This window comes from Callithrix jacchus, chromosome 4, assembly GCF_049354715.1.
Source record: "Callithrix jacchus isolate 240 chromosome 4, calJac240_pri, whole genome shotgun sequence".
In the NCBI taxonomy this organism is placed as follows: Eukaryota; Metazoa; Chordata; class Mammalia; order Primates; family Cebidae; genus Callithrix; species Callithrix jacchus.
Genome location: NC_133505.1, coordinates 87,900,693 through 87,920,070, shown reverse-complemented (window position 1 = coordinate 87,920,070; position 19,378 = coordinate 87,900,693).

Sequence of the window (19,378 nt, the reverse complement as noted above, 5' to 3'; positions counted from 1 at the left end):
ATGACGGAATCAGACTTCAGAAGGTGGGTAATGAGAAACTTCTGTGAGCTAAAAGAACACGTTCTAACCCAATGCAAAGAAATTAAGAACGTTGAAAAAAGATTTGAGGAAATGATAACAAGAATGGACAACTTAGAGAGGAATATGAATGAATTGATGGAGCTGAAAAACACAACATGAGAACTTTGCGAAGCATGTACAAGTTTCAACAGCCGAATTGACCAAGTAGAAGAAACAATATCAGAAGTTGAAGATCAACTCAATGAAATAAAATGAGAAACCAATATTAGAGAAAAAAGAGCAAAAAAGGAATGAACAAAGTCTCCAAGAAATGTGGGACTATGTGAAGAGACCTAATCTATGTTTGATAGGTGTACCAGAATGTGATGAAGAGAATGAATCCAAGCTGGAAAATACTCTTCAGGATATTATCCAGGAAAATTTCCCCAACCTAGCAAGGCAGGCCAATATTCAAGTCCAGGAAATACAGATAACACCACAAAGATATTCCGCAAGAAGAGCAACCCAAAGGCACATAATTGTCAGATTCACCAGGTTGAAATGAAGGAGAAAATACTAAGGGCCGCCAGAGAAAAAGCTCGGGTCACTCACAAAGGGAAGCCCATCAGACTCACAGCAGATCTCTCAGCAGAAACCCTACAAGCCAGAAGAGAGTAGGGGCCAATATTCAACAACCTTAAAAAAAAGAACTTTCAACCCAGAATTTCATATCCAGCCAAACTGAGCTTCATAAGTGAAGGAAAAATAAAATCCTTTGTGAACAAGCAAGTACTCAGAGATTTTGTCACCACCAGGCCTGCTTTACAAGTGCTCCTGAAAAAGGCACTACACATAGAAAGGAACAACCAGTACCAGCCATTCCAAAAATATACCAAATGCTAAAGAGCATCAGTAAAATGAAGAATCTGCATCAACTAATGGACAAAACAGCCAGCTAGCATCAAAATGGCAGTATCAAATTCACACATAACAATATTAACCCTAAATGTAAATGGACTAAATGCACCAATCAAAAGACACAGACTGGCAAATTGGATAAAAAGCCAAAACCCATCGGTGTGCTGTATCCAGGAAACCCATCTCACATGCAAGGATACACAAAGGCTCAAAATAAAGGGATGGAGGAAGACTTACCAAGCAAATGGAGAGCAAAAAAAAGCAGGAGTTGCAATTCTCATCTCTGATAAAATAGACTTTAAAGCAACAAAGATCAAAAGAGACAAAGAAGGCCATTACATAATGGTAAAAGGATCAATACAACAAGAAGAGCTAATGATCCTAAACATATATGGACCCAATACAGAAGCACCCAGATACATAAGGCAAGTTCTTAATGACTTACAAAGAGACTTAGACTCCCACACAATAATAGTGGGAGACTTTAACACTCCACTGTCAATATTAGACAGATCAACCAGACAGAAAATCAGCAAGGATATCCAGGGCTTGAACTCAGACCTGGAGCAAGCAAACCTGATAGACATTTACAGAACTCTCCACCCCAAATCCACAGAATATACATTCTTCTCAGCACCACATCACACCTACTCCAAAACTGACCACATAATTGGAAGTAAATGACTCCTCGGCAAATGCAAAACAACAGAAATCATAACAAACAGTCTCTCAGACCATAGTGTAATCAAGTTAGAACTCAAAATTCAGAAACTAACTCAGAACCACACAGCTTCATGGAAACAGAACAACTTGCTCTTGAATGTTGACTGGATAAACAAGGAAATGAAGGCAGAAATAAAGAAGTTCTTTGAAACCAACGAGAACGAAGACACAACATCCCAGAATCTCTGGGACACATTTAAAGTAGTCTCTAGAGGAAAATATATAGCAATAAGTGCCCACATGAGAAGAGTGGAGAGATCCAAAACTGACACCCTATCGTCAAAATTGAAAGAGCTAGAGAAGCAAGATCAAAAAAACTCAAAACCTAGTAGAAGACAAGAAACAACTAAGATCAGAGCAGAACTGAAGGAGATAGAGACACGAAAAACCCTTCAAAAAACCAATAAATCCAAGAGCTGGTTTTCTGAAAAGATCAACAAAATAGACCACTAGCCAGATTGATAAAAAAGAAAAGAGAGAATAACCAAATAGATGCAATAAAAAATGATAAAGGGGAAATCACCACAGATTCCACAGAAATTCAAACCATCATCAGAGAATATTACAAACAACTCTATGCACATAAACTAGTAAACCTGGAAGAAATGGATAAATTCCTGGACTCCTGTGTCCTCCCAAGCCTAAACCAGGAGGAAGTTGAAACTATGAATAAACCAATAACAAGGTCTGAAGTTGAGGCCGCAATTAAGAGCCTACAACACAAAAAAAGCCCAGCTCCAGATAGGTTCACAGCCGAATTCTACCAGACACACAAAGAGGAACTGTTACCATTCCTTCTGAAACTATTCCAAACAATTCAAAAAGAGGGAATTCTTCCCAAATCATTTTATGAGACCAACATCATCCTGATACCAAAACCCAGCAGAGACTTAACAAGAAAAGAAAACTTCCGGCCAATATCCATGATGAACATAGATGCAAAAATCTTCGATCAAATCCTGGCAAGCTGATTGCAACAGCACATGCAAAAAGCTTATCCACCATGATCAAGTAGGATTCATCCTGGGGATGCAAGGCTGCTTCAACATATGCAAGTCTACAAATGTAATTCACCGCATAAACAGAACCAAAAACAAAAACCACATGATTATCTCAATTGATGCAGAGAAGGCCTTCGACAAAATTCAACAGCCCTTTACGCCAAAAACCCTCAATAAACTTGGTATTGATGGAACGTATCTCAAAATAATAAAAGCTATTTACGACAAACCAACAGCCAATATCATACTGAATGGGAAAAAACACAAAAATGCCCTCTCTCACCACTCCTATTCAATATAGTACTGGAAGTTCTAGCCAGAGAAATCAGGCAAGAAAAACAAATAAAGGGTATTCAAATAGGAAAGGAGGAAGACAAATTGTCTCTATTTGCAGACGACATGATAGTATATCTAGAAGACCCCATCGTCTCAGCCCAAAATCTCTTGAAACTGATAAGCAACTTCAGCAAATTCTCAGGATACAAAATCAATGTGCAAAAATCACAAGCATTCCTATACACCAATAACAGACTGAAAGAGAGCCAAATCAAGAATGAACTGCCATTCACAATTGCTACAAAGAGAATAAAATACCTAGGAATACAACTAACAAGGAATGTAAAGGACCTCTTCAAGGAGAACTACAAACCACTGCTCAACAAAATAAGAGAGGACACAAACAGATGGAGAAACATTCCATGTTCATGGTTAGGAAGAATCAATATCGTGAAAATGGCCATACTGCCCAAAGTAATTTAGACTCAATGCTACCCCCATCAAGCTACCAATGACCTTCTTCACAGAACTGGAAAGGACCACCTTAAACTTCATATGGAACCAAAAGAGAGCCTGCATAGCCAAGTCAATTCTAAGTAAAAAGAACACAGTGGGAGGCATCACACTACCAGACTTCAAACTATACTACAAGGCTACAGTAATCAAAACAGCATGGTACTGGTACCAAAACAGAGATATAGACCAATGGAACAGAACAGAGGTATCGGAGGCAACAAAACATACCTACTACCATACAACCTTTGATAAACCTGACAAAAACAAGCAATGGGGAAAGGATTCCCTGTTTAATAAATGGTGTTGGGAAAACTGGCTAGCCATGTGCAGAAAGCAGAAACTGGACCCCTTCCTGACACCTTACACTAAAATTAACTCCAGATGAATTAAAGACTTAAACCTAAGACCTAACACCATAAAAACCCTAGAAGAAAATCTAGGCAACACCATTCAGGACATAGGAGTAGGCAAGGACTTCATGACCAAAACACAAAAACCATTGGCAACAAAAGCCAAAATGGACAAATGGGACCTAATCAAACTCCACAGCTTCTGCTCAGCAAAAGCAACAGTCACTAGAGTGAATTGGCAACCAACAGAATGGGAAAAAATTTTTGCAGTTTACCCATCTGACAAAGGGCTGATATCCAGAATTTACAAAGAACTCAAATAGACTTACAAGAAAAAACCAAACAAGCCCATTCAAAAATGGGCAAAGGATATGAACAGACACTTTACTAAAGAAGACATACATGAGGCCCACAAACATATAAAAAAATGCTCATCATCACTGGTCATCAGAGAAATGCAAATCAAAACTACATTGAGATACCATCTCACGCAGTTAGAATGGTGATCATTAAAAAATCTGGAGACAGCAAATGCTGGAGAGGATGTGGAGAAATAGGAACACTTTTACACTGCTGGTGGGAGTGTAAATTAGTTCAACCATTGTGGAAGACAGTGTGGCGATTCCTCAAGGACCTAGAAATAGAAATTCCATTTGACCCAGCAATCCCATTACTGGGTATATATCTGAAGGACTATAAATCATTCAACTATAAGGACATATGCACACACGTGTTCATTGCAGCACTGTTTACAATAGCAAAGACCTGGAATCAACCCAAATGCCCATCAATGATAGACTGGACAGGGAAAATGTGGCACATATACACCATGGAATATTATGCAGCAATCATAAATGATGAGTTCGTGTCCTTTGTAGGGACATGGATGAACCTGGAGAACATCATTCTCAGCAAACTGACACAAGAACAGAAAATGAAATACCGCATATTCTCACTCATAGGTGGGTGATGAACAATGAGAACACATGGACACAGGGAGGGGAGCACTACACACTGGGGTCTATTGGGGGGAATAGGGGAGGGACAGTGGGGGTGGGGAGATGGGGAGGGATAGCGGGGGTGGGGTGATGGGGAGGGATAGCATGGGGAGAAATGCCAGATATGGGTGATGGGGAGGAAGGCAGCAAATCACACTGCCATGTGTGTACCTATGCAACTATCTTACATGTTCTGCACATGTACCCCAAAACCTAAAATGCAATAATAAATAAATAAATAATTCATTGACCTGGAATGCTAAGTCTATACTATGTAAATAATTCATATATGATTTATAAAGTTTAAAAGCTTTGGTTTCATCAGATAATGAGGGTTGAAGACAGACTGCCTAGGTTCAAAACTTGGCTTTAGCACTTGCTTGTTGTGTAAACTTGAGTAAGTCATCGAATTTCTCTCATCTTCATCTATAAAATGGAGATAACTTTAGTGTCTAGTTGCATAATTGCTCTGACAACCAAATGTGTCAATATATGTAAAGTTCTCAGGAAAGTCCCTGGCATATTGCAATTACTCAGTAAATGTTAAGCGTGCTATTACTGTTGGATATGGTGTGATTATTCCTGTCAAAACTCATGTTAAATTTGATCCCCAACGTGGCATTGTCGGGAGGGGAGCCTAGGGGGAAGTGTTTGAGTCTTGAGGGTGGATCCTTCATAAATGGCTTGGTGCCATTCTTGCAGTAGTGAGTTCGTTCTTGCTCTGGGGAAACTGGATTAGGTCTCATGGGAATCGATTAGTTCCTGTAAGAGGGGCTGTTAGAAAGCCAGGGTGCCCCTTGGGTTTTGTCTCTTCAAATGTGTCAGTTTCCCCTGTGACCTTCACCATGTTGTGATGCATCAGGAAAGCCCTCACCAGATGCCAGGGCCATCCTCTTGAACTTCTGAGCCTGCAGAACTGTGAACTAAATACACCTTTTTTCTTTATAAATTACCCAGTGTCAGGTATTCTGTTAAAACAAACCAAAATAAACTTAAGACTGTTGTTACGCTGATTTTTCCTGAAGCAAAAAGAAACAAGTCAAAACCTTTTTAAAAATCCAAACAAATGATGCATAAATCATCTTAAATCTAAAGTAAAAATAGTCAAAACATAAGTGGCTATTAGCAGTTGGGAAAAGGAATATATTGGCAGAGCTCAGAAGATTTTTAGGGCAGTGCAGCTATTCTGTATGATACACGATGGTGGATCCATGTCATTATATATTTGTCCAAACCAGAATCTACAACAAAAAGAGTGAATTCTAAGGTAAACTATGGACTCTGGATGATAATGATGTGTCATTGTAGGTTTAGCAACTGTAGCAAAGGCTCAACTCTAGTGGGGATGTTGATAATTGGGGAGGCTGTGCATGTGTGAAGGCAGAGGTAGATGTGAAATCTTTGAACCTTCCATTCAATTTTGTTGTGAACTTAAAATTTCTCTAAGAAATAAAGTCTATTAAAAAATTTTTAAATAGTCTTTAAAACCTATTTGAACCAAAACAATTTCTATTCACTTTGTGTATTTATAACTGTATGTTACCCTCTAACATATACCTACCTCTTAGAGTGGCTTAAACACTTTGAAAACTCTAATATGCAGAAATCAAGATAATGTCAGCAATCAAAAATCTGTCTATATTAAATGCATTCACTGCCCTCTAAAAATCCATATTTGTACAAAAAAGGAGGAGAAAAGAGAATAAACAGATTTCAAACGTTGTTCTCATTAGTCCTTTCAGATTTATGTTCTTCCATTTTTTATTTTTGGTGTGAAGACAAATAGTTATCTTCTCTAATCCAATTCAAGAGCATCAATGAAAATAAATACATTTACTGTATCCCTACTGTGTACCTATATTGTTCAGGGAACTTGAGAGAGGATTGTGAATAAGAGAGATAGTCTTTGCTTTCACAAAGCTTATAGCCTGAGGTTATCCTTTAAAAAAGGAAACTAATGCTGTTCGATAAATTGTCAGTATTGTCTGTGCTCATCTATTAACATTGCATATTAAATTAAAGTTGACATTTTAAAGTTTAAACTATTGCAACAAAAATGTTTAATTATGAAATCATGGCTAAAATTAGATCTCTTTGCATCTACTGTCATTTATTTTTTTAAATGTATCAAATGCCTGCCTATTCTGAAAATGTGAAATTTTACTAAAGATAGCCAATTATTTTCAAAGATATTTCTTTTATGTAAAATTAGAAAATAGAATGCTATTATCATTATAGCTCTTATTGAGCATTTTTAATAAGTGTTTTTTTGCTGGAATATAAATTTATTACTCTCAAATTTTGAACCAATAAAGCATTAAAAAGTTCTAAACAATTTATATTAGGAATTCTTCAAGGTAAAACACTTCCACATTGAGTTTTATCAAAGTATATTTCAGATGCTTCAATATGTATAAGTCTGTTTTCTTTACTGAACTGGTATAAATAAAATTTTGGAAAATTAATCCCAGATAATTAGTTACAAATAAAATTAATAAAAGTCCCCTTCTTCCAACATAGCTACCAAAGCATTCCATGTAACACCTAATAAACCAGTGCATTATTATTAGCATGACTATAATGTCACAATCATCTAAGTGGGTATCTATTTCATTAAATTAAATATTTACCTAATTCTCATAATGGTCTAATATAAACCATATATTCTTTTTCTATTCAACTGGCCAAAATGGAAGTATTTTAAATGTGGTATATTACATAAAAATAGTTACTATTTATTGATTGTTTACTTAATAAAGCACTTTATTTGTATCAATTCGTTTAGTCTTAATAAGGCTCAGTGGGATAGGTACTATTATCCTCACTTTAAAGATGAGGAAACTGAGACACAGAGAGTTAAGCAGCTCACCCAAGGTGATACAGACACACTAGAAAGAGGTGGAGCAGGGACTTGAACCCACTATAGTATGATTCCAGGTCCTGCTATCAGCCTCTCTCCATACTCTCATATACATCTCCTTCTCAAAACAGTTTGCTGCTGTCTCTTCTTACACACCAAACACAAGCAGTTTCTCTTCCATTTTCTGAATCCTAAGACAAATGTTCAAAACTATAACCTGCTTCTCTGTTTCATATTAAGTAATAATAGTTGCGGTGTTCTGAACATTGATTTAGATGTCTCCTTTTATCTCTATGTTCTTTGGAAGTGTCTATAATTATAATGCTCATATACTCAGGGAAATATATGAGACATGATTAGCAAGAGGGAGATAAATTTTCTCTTGGTCTCTATTACATTTTAATAGTGTGAGGAATAAGGCAGAGGACAGATAATGAAGCAAGGCAAGGAATTCGGGGAGGAAGCTTCTTTAATGATTTTTGGCTGGATCACCAGACAATAACTCAGACCTTGGCTATCCTGGCCTACATTTCTGAATCTTGGACCAAAAAGAGAAGTAATGGTTAACCCTGAGGTACAACAGTACCGTACCGTAGTCTCCCCTTATCTTCAGTTTCATTTTCTGCTCAGTTACCCACGGTCAACCTTGGTCTGAAAATATTAAATGGAAAATTCCGGAAATAATTCATAAGTTTTAAACTGCATGTTATTCTGAGTAGCCTGGTGAAATCTTGTGCCGTCTTGCTCTATCCTGTGAATCATCATTTTTTCCAGTGGATTTACATTGTACACACTACTTGCCCCTTAGTCACTTCATATCCGTGTCAGTTATCAGATCCACTGTTGTGGTATGCTCGTATTTACATGCTTGTGTTCAAGTTACCATTATTTTACTTCATAATGGTACCAACATGCAAGAGTAGCGAGGCTGGCATTTTGTAATTATTGTACTATTTTATGATTAGTTATTGCTGTTAACCTATTGTGGTGTCTAATTTAAAAACATTATCATAAGTATGCATATATAGGAAAAAACATAGTACATATAGGATTTGGTACTATCTGAGGTTTAAGGGGCTAGTGGGGCTATTGGAACATATTCCCTGTAGAGAAGGGGGCACTACTCTGTCAAGCATGCGATATATATCTAATTCATGCATTGTCATAGATTGGTAATGGACAACTGTGTTGAATTATTAAAGTATTTTAATTAGGTTTTCTTGTACTTTCAATAATAACTGTCCTTGGATAAGATATGCAATGAGTCTGCCTTATACTAATTCCACAATATAGAACAATTAGAAGCACTGTTAGAAAATAAGCTAAGTTGTTTACATATTACTCTTCGCATAAATTACTCTTAGACCCATAAGTAATTTATGGGTCTCAGTGCCTTTCTTTACTAATTTGTTTACTTGCAAATAATTTAATTAGACAATTTTAGTTGTATTGGGTTCTGTTTTCTTCAAGTTGGGAGTGTAATGGAGGCATATCTAGCTCCATGTTCAGGCTTTTTCCTTGTGGGAGATCTCTGGGATAGAAGTAATGGCCATTTGTCACTCTCACTTATCATTGTTTGTCAGGCTTCAAGTCAGCAGTCAGAAAGGTAAGACAAGTGACAAAACAATCTTTCAAGAACTTCTGAGACTGTTCATTGCTAGTGGCAATGTGTGAAAGAGCTGCTGGTGCCCTGGGGAAAAGCAGAGAGCTTCCCATTTAGAAACAACCAGTATATCACCCAAAGGCCATTCTTCTCTCTATGGCTTCCAAGAAGAGCATAGACAAGAAGCAAAGAAATCTGTTTAAATTTGATGTTTGTTCCACATGTCACTTTTGGTGATACAATTTTGAAGGAAGAAATTTCATTGTGATGGAAGTTAAACTTAGAAGACAGGAGAGCATAAAAGAAGTGCAATAATTTACATTACCAAGATACCTCCAACATTAAGAATTTAAAGTACTTTTCAGTCTTGAAATGAGTGCAGTTCCTATTGACCAGAGACAGATTTGGTTCTGGACCGAATCATTCTGAACTCTTTTATCTTAATCATACTAAGTAAGATGCACAGTACCAGTTTTAAATATATATATGTATATAAACACACACACACACACACACACACACACACAATTATCTCCAATATTGTGAATGCCATAATATTGAAACAGAAATTTTCACAAACCTTATATGACTTGAAAAACATTTTTAAAAATTAACTTCAATTAACAATATACTTAAAATGAGACTTCCTAAAAGATCTTTCACTTTTAAATCCATTTTCATTGTCCTTACAAGGTACCTTAATTATAATCTTTTATGACTATTTAATATCTTTTTCTCTTACAACATTTATACTAGGTCTTTTTTGTATAATACTGAATAATAATATCACATTAAATTAAACTTCAGAGTGATTACAAAGAACTTCATGATGGAGATTAGCTTGTTCTCCATATATATATTGATTTATTTTGGTTCTTATCTGACTAAAAGCATCATACTATAGCAAAGGTAGCAAGTTATTCATTCTGAGTAAAAGATTCACCTGAGACATTGTTTATTAAACATCTGTGTCTTGTCTCATCTCTGTATTAAGCCATTGGTCTTAACAGTATTGAGTTCTCAAAAAGTAATTGTTTATAATTTTTGTAGTTTTATGTTCTTCACCCATCACCGTATTTTACTACTCAGTGTGATAACCACTATACTACACTGGGAATGCTGATAATATCAATCCTTCTTGAAAAGCCTAGATAATAGGAGTATGTAGTACATATATGTATATATTTCTGTTTTTCTTGCTTACACTTATTTTTAGCTAAGCTTTCTAATTACTAAAAATCTAAAGCCAGTTTATCTCTGAAACCAGATTAATAAAATTACCCACTGTTTATATACTGTAATTTAAAGAATCCATAGCCATATTTGCTACTAAAAAATAGTGTCTTAAAAGGCACATGGCCCATTGCTGTATCTTGCCATGTGTGATCTTATCATGTCTGGTGTCCTACCATGACTTATACAGAAATTAGAGGGCAAGATACATTGGTGCAAACAAAAGCAAGAATCCTATGAGCCAGTATCCTTGGTTGAAATTTTGGTTTTGTCACTTAATTATGACACCTGGAAAATTCTGATTTTACATCTGTAAAACTGGAATAATACTTCTTATTTCATCAAGTTGTTTTGAGGTTTATATGAGTTACGACATTGTCATGGCTTCAAATAACTGGTCAATACATGTTGATTTCCTTTCTTCCTTTTGAGCTCCAGTTTCCTCAACTGTAAATCTGCTATAATATCTCTACACCCCAGTTAGTATACTGAAGGTGGCTTGTACCAGCTCATGGGAGCTGATTGTTAAATTTTAGGAACTTGGCTAGCCTGTTTCAAAACATAGCCAACAATAAAAATAAAATTATATAAACCTACAATTAAGTAACATATTAAAAACACTGACTATAAATATTCAAAATTCATCACTTCCTTTTACTACATGTTTTTATTATCTAGGCTTGCCAAGTTTATTTACACATATCTGTGTGGTAGAAATACTACAAAAAACAGTGCCACATTCCGTGAAGTAATGTTGGAAGCTTCAAATGGTGGGAATATTTACACCACAAAAATTGTCAAATGTTTCAAATCAGGGCTTTTCTTCCCTAGAGAACCAGTTACTAAACATTTATGTGTGTGCTCCATATACCTAATTGATTGTGAAATGGTAAAGCACTCCACACATATAATTTTAGAAGTTCTTTTAAAGTTTAAAATTCGAATGTTCCTACAATCGTGTTTACATACTGCACAATATGAGAAATAGATACTATTAAAGATCATGGACACATCAATAGTTAATAGCATGCTGACTTAGCCTGAGACAGGTGGTCCTGAAAACCGGGTATAAAAAGTGATTGGGCCCTTGGATTTAAATAAATATTTAAAATGGGATGATAAGCATTTGGCAGCCATGTATTTCAGGAAATAAGCCCTGCACACAGCCTTAAATATCATTTAGTCTCTCATTCTAATTATAATCTGTAATTCACTAGCTTTACTTTTAGAGCAGACATGACAATACTTGCATGTCTATTCTTTATGGTGTCATAATATGCATTTATAAGGTGCCTTGTTGATAAAGCAGTCAGTGGACTTTGCAAATAATTGTATCTGAGCACCCTGAGCGTTAAAACCTAATTTCACAAGACATAAATTCTCAAATGAAGTAAAAGGTTTTTACCCTAAAAAATATTTTTTAATTATTTAAGACCATGTTACCCACAAAGAATGGGTTATTTACTCCAAAGTTCCAAGGGAAAAAAGAAATAAAAATGCACGCTAGTGATGGAGTGTCATCATTTGTAGTATTTTTTTCTTGTTAGTGCTGTTAAGAAAACTCTTAAATCTCATAAACCTCTACTTTGAAGTAGCAGCTTACAACTAAGCCCTTTTTCATCTTAAAGTAACAAAAGGTTGAATCTGCTAAAAAAGTAATCTCAGCATGGCAACTTTAAAATAATAAAAAATCATAAATTGTGGTGTTTACAGGAAGTACTATAAATTAGTCATTTCAAAAATAGAATCTGGAAAATATAAAGAATAAAAAGCAGGTCAACATTTGATTAATATTTCTGGCAATGATTTTTTTTTATCTCTCATACTAAAATTCATTTTACTTATTCAAGAGACTAGTCTACATTATAAATTACTTTATTATGAAGAAAGTTATTCTAACTTGATTATATGATTTGAGAGGATATTGAGAAAATAATGTTTTATTGATAAATTACATTAAATTTTATATCTTGCTTTTAAATTATTAAATCATTTTTCTATCCACATTTTTTCATGAATTAGTTCATAGTGTTCTTTTTAACATTATAATTACAAGACTGGGTATGGTCTCTATTGCTTACTGATCATGAATAAATTAATATAATTCTTCTGATTAGTTTCTTACACTTATAAAACCTAGGAATAATAAAACCCAAGAAGCAGTTTGAGAAAGGTTTTTATCAAGCAAAAGTTTATTTCCACAGATGTTCCTATTTAAGATATTATATTTCTTTTCATATGAGAAAGTATGTTATGGTAAACTACTATACTTATATTACACAGGGGTTCAAAATGCCATCGGGAGAACAGTCCTTGTCGAGACTATTAACTTTTCACTAAAACACAGAACATGTAAACAAATGAACATTCACAACACTTAACACTGAGATCAGACTATGGAAATAATCTATCCAAGTTGTAAGGAATCATGAGCTGGACTGAGGAAAATTTAAGCAGGCCTCAACTTTCATGTGAAATGAAGAACATTTAAAAAATAATGCAAGATTTTTAAAATTCCCTCAACTGTACCCATTTGTCACTGGCCACAAAGAATGAGGAGAACCAGACAGTCATTTCTTCATGTTCCCTCGGCCCCATCCTTCACATGCACATTCCCTGTATTGCAATAAAGATTGGAGACAATGGACAGATGCCCCACTACTTGTCCTTGGGAGGAGAGAGAATTCTAAAGTACCTACATTCCTCCCAAGGTCCCCAGTGGAATCAAGTCCCAGTTGTCCATGGTTGGCAATGAACTAAGTACTACTTTGACTATGTCTTTCTTTCTCTGTCTCACACTCTCTCACTCCAGCTTCTGGGGCTCATGCTGTAAATTAACTACCTGCCTCTAAGTCTTTATTGCAGGCTTTGCATTCAGGAAACCCAAACTAAGATAAATTCTCTATTACCTCCTTCTTTGGCTTCTTCATACTTGTACTCACCCTTTGAGACTTAGCTCAGTGTCACTTTCCTGGAACAGCTTTACCTGACTGCCCTGAGTCAGATACTTCTTTCATTAAAACATTATAATTGTTGATTAACTGGAGTCTCCCTCACCATTAGATTGTAGTCTCCTGAGTATCAGGACATGTTTCTATTGCACTTTTACCCCAGTGCCTGGTACACTGTAGGCTCCAATAAATATACATCAAATATGTGGCTGAATAAATGAAAAAAAAAAAAAAAGAATAAAAGGAGAGGAAGAAAAATGAAGACAGACTTCCCTTACTAACATAAAATAAATTAGGAATTTGTACCTGATCATCCCAAATGTAGCTCCTCATAACCAAACGATATTTCCTATTTTTGGCTTACACACTCATCCCATAAAAATAACCCTGGAAAGAGCTTCCATATCTTAATTCTCAAATGAAATGCAAAGGACTTGCTAAGATGAAGGTATCTGATATCGTTCCAGCAGCAGGAGGAAAATAAAACTCTTCTTAGCTAAATCCAACCCAAAATCATTGAGAAATCCCCCTGATCAATAATTTTAGGAGCGAAAAAGAAGTCACAAGCTTACACTTGAAAAGTTATTCATACCTACAACACGAATGGTAGGAAACTCTGGAACAGTGGGACACACCCTAGGCTGAATGCTAAATGAATCTTGTGCTGTGCCAGGTAGGACATGCTCAGACAGATTTGGGCCCTGCATCCTGGCCCGCAGAGCTGAAGGGGAAAGAGCTCACTAATGGGACACTGCCATATCTAGTATCAGTAGAGTGGTGGGACTAATGGAAATCACTAGTTAAATGACACTCTCAAAAACCCTTATAAGGGAAAAATCATCTTTTTCTTTCCAGAAAGAGAGGATAAGGAGTAAATTCAGCCTTGCCTGGAATAATCTGGTGAGCTAACGGAAAGTCAGGAATGACAGCTGACTTTCCGTCTCGCTAATGTGCAAACTCTTAAATCAGGAAAAAAGAAGGCATGTGTTACAAATATAACCTTTCTAAGTCCATATTTTAGAAACTGCAAATTACGACCCACTAATGGGGCATAAAATCAATTTATGAACCTTGACCATTAGTTTTAAAAAGTAAAATGGAATGGAATAGATTAGAGTTGGAAACTATCAGAATGTTCCCATTTTCGTGAGCACAGGTATATGAATGTAGGGTCACAATATAAAATGTTTTCTTAATTCTGGGCTGTGGTTAAAAATGTCTGGAAGTACCTGCTCTTGGCTGGTGCTTCTTTTAAATGTGGTCTTGGGTTCCCCATATCAAAATCATAGTTCAGATAAAAATGTGGCTTGCTGGCCGAGCGCGGTGGCTCACACCTGTAATTCCAGTGATATGGGAGGACAAGGTGGGTGGATCACCTGAGGTCAGGAGTTCAAGACCAGCCTGGCCAATATGGTGGAACCTCATCTCTACTAAAAATACAAACAAATTAGGGGGGTGTGGTGGTGCACACCTGCAACCCCAGGTACTTGGGAGGCTGAGGCAGAATAATTGCTTGAACCTGGGAGGCAGAGGTTGCAGTGAGCTAAGATCACGCCACTGCACTCCAGCCTGGGCAATAGAGTGCAGTGGCGTGGGCAAAACAAACAAAGAAAAAGTGGCTTCCTGGCCCCACCCCTAGAGATTCTGATTGAATAGGTATGGGGGCAGGACCTAGGAATATGCATTTCAGAACTGCAGATGATCGTGCCACAAACTAAATTCGAGACACAGATGGTAGCACCTGTAGGGTTGCAATGAATAGGTGTAAAGAATTATGTCATTTCACTTTCTGGCATTGCAGAAGTCTTCTCCACGATTAGCATTTCAGGGAAGACCTTGATTCTGGATAAAAAGTAATGTAGCACAGTTGTTAAGAAGGCTTCTGTGAAGTGAGACAGATCCAAGTTGGAATCTCAGTTTGCCATTTATTAGCTGTGACATCTCGGGAAATCTCAATTACTTTGTATAAGTGGAATTGAAAACTACCTACTACATAGAATGAAAAGAATTACATGAGATAAAGCAGCTGGTACACAGTTAGACAGGAAATATTAGCTATTATTATATTTAAGAATCCACCAACATTTTGAGAAGAATGCTATTCGACTTAATTTGACACACATTAACTGAGTGTGCAAAGAAGTATGCTAAGTGCTTATGTAAATGCAAAGATAAAAAACATTCCCTAATTTCATAGAAATTACAATGTCATGGTCATAGATTTTTATAGCAGAAAATCTTACAGATTACTCACTCTAGCTCTCATTTAACAGATGAGGAAACTACCGCTTGAGAGTCTAGCTAAGCAAGTTGCCCAGAGTCATCCAGATAGTTAAGCGGAGGAGTCAGAAATAGAACCTGGATACTGGAACCCGGGCCAGTGCGGATCTCAGTTCCTGGGTGAGAAGAAAGGAAGCCTAATCCTGACAGTGATGTGCTGGTAAAAATTAACAACCAGCTCTTTGTTGGGAGTATGTGTGTGTGTATGTGTATATATATATATTATATATAATATACTAATATGTATGTAATTTTATTTTAAACTTTACTAATATAAAGGATATGTAGCATACAGTTTATTAATTATAATAAAATATACAATATAATTTATAAGTTCCAACTGGTTCTCACAGAATGCTTTAGTTGATTTTTGCTCAATAACTATATCTATAGCCAAGCTATGGTTGCAATTAACTATAATTTGACAAACAGAGTTGTATCTCAATCCACTAACTCTTTTTTAAAAATTGCGGTAAAATAGGCATCACAGACTAGGTGCGGTGGCTCATGCAATCCCAACACTTTGAGAAGTTGAGGCAGGTGGATCATGAGGTCAGTTCAAAAGCAGCCTCGCCAACATGGCGAAACCCCATCTCTGCTAAAACTACAAAAATTAGCCAGGCACAGTGGCAGGCACCTGTAATTCTGGCTGCTCGGGAGGCTGAGGCAGGAGAATTGCCTGAACCAGGGTGGCAGAGGTTGCAGTGAGCCAAGACTGCGCCACTGCACTCCAGCCTGGGCAAGAGTAAGATTCCAACTCAAAAAAAAAAAAAAAAAAAAGGCATAATATAAAATCTGCCATCTTAACAACTCTTAAATGTATAGTTCAGTAGTAGTATAAAGTGTATTCACACTGCTGTGCACCCAATCCCTAGAATTTTTCAACTTGCAAAACTAAACTGTATGCCCATTAAATGACAATTTGCTCTCTTCTCCCCTCAGCCCCTGGCAATCAATACTTCTTTACTTTCTGTTTCTATGAATTTGACTACTCTAGTTACTTCATGTAAGTGAAAAACAGTATTTGTCTTTTGTGACTGGCTATTTCACTTAGTTTAATGTCCTCAAGATCATTCAGGTTGTAGCATGTCACAAGATTTGCTTCCTTTTTATGGCTAGATAATATTCCATGGTATGTATATACCACATTTGTTTGTCCATTCATCTGTCGAAATATACTTGGGTTGCTTCTACTTCTTGGCTATCAAGAATAATGCTGCTATGAACATGGGTGCACAAATATCTCTTCAAGACTCTGTTTTCAATTCTTTGGATATATATCCAAAAGTGGGTTGCTGGGTCATATAATAGTTATATTTTTAATTTTTTGAGGAATCACTGTACTGTTTTCCATAGTAGCTACACCATTTTCTATTCCCACCAGTAGTGCACAAGGGTTCCAGCTTCTCCATGTCCTCACATCCTTGGCAACACCTATTTTCTGCCTTTTTTTTTTCTAAGATAGGGTCTCACTTTTGTCACCCAGGCTGGAATGTAATGGTGCAATTATGGCTCACTGCAGCCTCCACCTCCTGGTCTCAAATGTTCCTCCTCCCTTACCCCCCACCTTCCCACCTCCAACAAGTAGCTGGGACTTCAGGCACACACCACCATGCCTGGCTAATTGTTTAATTTTTTATAGGGTCTTATTATGTCATCAGGCTGGTCTCAAACACTTGGACTCAGCTAATCTTCCTGCCCCAACCTCCCAAAGTGCTGGGATTATAGGAGTGAGTCACCACTCCAGGACTGCCTTTTTGATAGTAGCCATTCTAATGTGTGTGAAGCGATCCACTAATTCTAAACCAGTAATGATGATGTCATTAAGTCTGACATGTGATCTACTATTAAGCTATCTCCCACACTCATATGGATTATATTCATCAAATTAAAACTTTTTCTTGGTTGAGCATATTTAAGTTCAAACATAATAGTCAATACTGTGAGGGATTACTGAATCAGATAAATTTTCCGATATTGAAAAAATATATCCTCAATTTTGTGTGCTACTCACAATGTAACAGCTACTAATAAAACATGCTTTAAAGTTTAATTTGCATTTTTAACACTTTACCCATCACTTTTTAAAGTCTAGATGAAGGGTATGGAAACTTTTTCTATATTGGGACAAACAGTGAATATTTTAGGCTTTGTGGGTCTCACATCTCTGACAAAACTACTCTGCCGTGGTAGCATGAAACTAGTCCTTGACAGTACATAAGTCAATGGACATGGCTGTGTTCCAGGGAAACTTTATTTATAAACAAGAGAGAGCAGGCATGCCCTTGTTTACTGAATCCTGATTTAGATAATCAACAAAACAATAAATCAAGCTGTGTTGCTTGCCAATTTCCCTCCTATAAATACTCCTACCATTATTGAATTTAACATTTAAGTTACTGAAAGTAGAGTTAGAAAGAAATGCATAGTCGCATGCCATTTTTAGCATTCCTACCACTAATACAAATAGCCATAAATAACTTCAATGGCACAGATAATAGTAAAATGTAGTTAAATAATTAGGGAGTGATAAATTTTAAGTATTTATTACTTTTTTAAAAGCATAATTTTAGGCTGGGCACCCTGGCTTAAGCCTGTAATCTCAGCACTTTGGGAGGCTGGTGCTTAAGCCCAGGAGTTTAAGACCAGCCTGGGCAACATGGCAAAATCCCATCTCTACAAAACATAAAAAAATAGCTAGGTGTGGAGGCGCATGCATCTAGTTCCAGCTACTTGGGAGGCCAAGGTGGTGGGAGGATCATTTGAGCCCAGGAGGTGAAGGTGCTGGGGTTATAGTGAGCTGAGATTTTATATATATATAAATTATATCTATATTATAAATATATATAATTTTTTATTAATGATTAAAATTAAAAACAGGCTCACGAAATTTCTGAAAGTATAATAACTGGCTCTCCCAAGCCCATGTGGGTGAGCTCCAGCACCCTAGTCTTCTGCCAGTCCCCACAGTGATCTGAGAACCAATCCAACCCTTGCCCCTTGCACCCTTTCTGGAACTTTAAGAAAATATTCTCCTCTGAAGGGCAGAAACCTGCTTTCTGGATATATATCTTACTCCTCCAAAACTTAATTTATAGAAAAACATCTTCTCTTCCAGTTTTTATTATTATTCTAGTCTGGCCTTAGGTAATTACATTTCTGACCAGACCTGCACTATCTTAGAATTTACAGAACTAAACAGTTGCCCCTGTGTTTTGTATTGTGAGTCACATTTTGCCTAAAAGAATTTGCATTCCTTTAGAAGCTCCTAAAATTATAGCATTTCCTAGTCTAGGAACCAGTAACTTTGGGTAGAAGTTAAAATGGATATAAGGTCGCATATCTGAGTAGAATCGGGGAATTTACCTTTTAACTTAGTCCTAACATACATGGTATATTCTTGGACAAATGATTTCACTTATTTATACAAATCTCTATTTTCTCTCCTCTACAAACAAAGGAGGGTAATAATATTTGGTATTCTTAAAGTTTGTGAGGGCTAATATTGCTCAAGTGATTTAAGAACATTGGCTAATGGGGGTGTTGGAAATGTAGGTCATCATTTATCATCTGGACATGTATGTGAGGCATTAAACATTGTAATACCTTGTCTTTTTTTTTTTTTGAGACAGAGTTTTGCTCTTGTCACCCAGGCTGGAGTGCAATGGC